Source organism: Nematolebias whitei, chromosome 21 (assembly GCF_014905685.2).
Source record: "Nematolebias whitei isolate Nwh7 chromosome 21, NemWhi1, whole genome shotgun sequence".
Classification (NCBI taxonomy): Eukaryota; Metazoa; Chordata; class Actinopteri; order Cyprinodontiformes; family Rivulidae; genus Nematolebias; species Nematolebias whitei.
In genome coordinates this window covers 4239690-4242853 of record NC_056518.1, presented here as the reverse complement: position 1 = coordinate 4242853, position 3164 = coordinate 4239690, and positions in this window count along the sequence as shown.

Below are 3164 nucleotides of genomic sequence, written 5' to 3'. Positions count from 1 at the left end.
GTGTGTGTGTGTGTGTGTGTGTGTGTGTGTGTGTGTGTGTGTGTGTGTGTGTGTGTGTGTGTGTGTGTGTGTGTGTGTGTGTGTGTGTGTGTGTGTGTGTGTGTGTGTGTGTGTGTGTGTGTGTGTGTCAAACATACTTTTTGGAGACTTTACGTTGACTTCCATTCATTTTCTTTAGCGTTACCCTGACTCTTACCCTAAACCTAACCGTTACTAGTACATGCCTAACCCTAACCCATCCGCAATTCACACCTTAGTCCTAAACCTAACTCTAACCCCGCAACAAGACTTCTTATGGGGACTTGGCTTTGGTTCTCATTAAGAGCAGTTGGTTCCCACAAAGCATGATTTTTGTAAAATTTGTCCCTACAAAGTAACCTAAAACACACACACACACACAGAGAGAGATTTGTTTTGCTCTCTTTATGGGGTCTTTGTATTGACTTCAATTCATTTTTCATTAATTTCTATAGCCTAACACACACCTTAGTTTTAAACCTAACCCCTAACCCAAGAACGGGACTTCTTCTTATGGGGCCCGGGCTTTAGGCCCTATAAGGAGCAGTTGGTCTTCACAATGTAGTATAAGTTGGAAAACTGGGGCTTGCAAAGTAGCATAAACAAGGACACACACACACACACAAACAAACAGACAATACCCCAAAACCACTAAATATATCACAATACATTCATGGTTGGAAACATTTTTGTCATTATAGTTACTATTTCAAAAATTGGCAGGTAACAATTTATCAATTTTACAGGAGGTGTAAAATAACAAAATAATATTTACATACCTAAATGGTCACTACTATAACCAGTCTAAAAATGTTCAATCTGGTCCTCTGGACATTCAAAAAAAACAAAAAACAAAACAAAGCAAAAAAATGTAGATTCGTTTCGTCTTTCATCCGAAAGACTTCCTCAGTCTGAGGTGCTGTATTCAGCTCAGTCTCTTAAATATCACCTTCTCAGAGTGGATCAACCAGTTTGCTTCTGACAACCAAAACCAGCTGCTCACATGGTCAAGAAGGACCATCAGCCTAACAATGGATCATTAGCACACTGATGGCTGTTTTAGCTGTTTGTGTGTATATATGTGTGCTGTTTATAGTATCACTCAGGCCCTATTTACACGGACACGATGGAGGGAAACGTAAGTTTTTTCGTATGTTAGAGGAAAAGATTTGCATTGACACGGTCGCATTTTGGGTTTACATGCACTTGGTGGATCCCCCCCCCCCCCATCCTCCCAAATCTGCTGTAGTTACCATGCCAGGTCATTAGATGGCGCTATGAATTTTGTACCTTCACATAATGCGCATGTGTGCTGCCTCGGCACGCTCCTTTCCTCTGGGCTAATCAGCTAACAACAACGTAACGTAACAAAAAGATAAAGCTGGATTCTGGCTGGATTTTGGATAAGAGTCAACAGATTTGATGCCAAGCGGGACCGCTTTGTCTAACAGCTCCACGCCGGTCGCTGAGTGGACCAGAACCGAGTCGACGATGTCGGACTTTACTCCGTGATAATCAGTAGCTGTTTTATAGCAGGTAAATCAAATGTTCTTAATAATGTTAGTTTGTGTTTACTTCGGTTACAAAACAACCAACTGAGTTTTTTATTCTGACACATGTTCAATAATCCAGGTAGAAAAATCCAAAAAAGTTCAATCTGGTCCTTTGGACATTCAAAAAACAAGAAAACAAAAAAGACAAAAAACAAAACAAATCGAAAAAAATGTAGAAACGTTTCGTATCTCATCTGAGAGACGTCCTCAGTCTGAGGTGCTGTATTCAGCTCAGTCTCTTAAATAGCACCTTCTCAGAGTGGATCAACCAGCTTGCTGCTGACAACCAGCAGCAAAGGTGAGGGATATCATCATGGAGACTGGTGAAACAATGGTCTCTTTTGATGTCACATCACTCTTTACGTGCATTCATGTTGAGGATGCAGTAGAGGTGCTCAGTTTAAGATTAAAATCAGACACCACTCTGAGCAGCAGGACCACGCTTTCCACAGAACAACTGTGTCAACTCTTGAAACTGTGCCTGCAGTCAACCTACTTCACATATGGGGAGCAATATTATAGGCAGAAACATGGGTGTGCTATGAGGTCTCCAGTTTCTCCTATTGTTGCCAACCTGTACATGGAGGAGGTAGAAAAGACAGCCTTGACGTCCTTTTCAGGGACACCACCAAGTCATTGGTTCAGGTATGTTGACGACACCTGGGTTAAAATTCAATCTCAGGAAGTCCAACATTTTACTGACCACATCAACTCTGTGGATAAATACATCAAGTTCACACGAGAAGATGTAAAAAATGGCAGGTTGGCTTTCTTGGACTGTGAGGTCTCAGTCTCTGATAGTGGACTTTTGCAAACCGAGGTGTACCGCAAACCCACCCACACAGACCAGTATTTGCAGTTTGACTCCCATCACCCTTTGGAGCACAAGTTAGGAGTCATCAGGACTCTGTATCACAGAGCAGACAGCATCCCCACTAACTCAGGAGCCAGGCAGAAGGAGAAATCCTACACAAGACAGGCTCTAGAGCAATGTGGATATCCTAACTGGGGCTTCCTGAAAGCAGAGAAGAAACCCAAACAGGACTCCAGTCAGCCATCAGGTGAAAAGGAGGAACCCAGACCCAGACCAGTGGTCATTCCGTATGTTGAGGGAGTATCAGAGAAACTGAGACGTTTATTTTCTAAACATAACGTCCCAGTGGCTTTTAAACCCCAAAATACATTACGGCAAAGACTGGTTCATCCCAAAGATCCAGTCCCCCGGCACAAACAGGGTAATATTGTGTATGCTGTTCAGTGTCAGGAGGGCTGTGATCAGTCTTACATCGGGGAAACTAAACAGCCACTGGCCAAAAGGATAGCCCAGCACAGAAGATCAACATCATCAGGCCTGGATTCTGCGGTCTACACTCATCTCCAGGCCAGCGGTCACTCTTTCAGGGATGAAGGTGTTCACATCCTGGACAGAGAGAAATGATGGTTTGAGAGAGGAGTAAAGGAGGCCATCTTTGTGAAAAGAAATTGTCCATCATTAAACAGGGTTGGAGGCCTCCGGGTTCAACTGTCCCCCTCTTACAATGCTGTGATTGCTAGTATAACTCAACCCCCTCTGAATTGTAAACAGCCATCAGT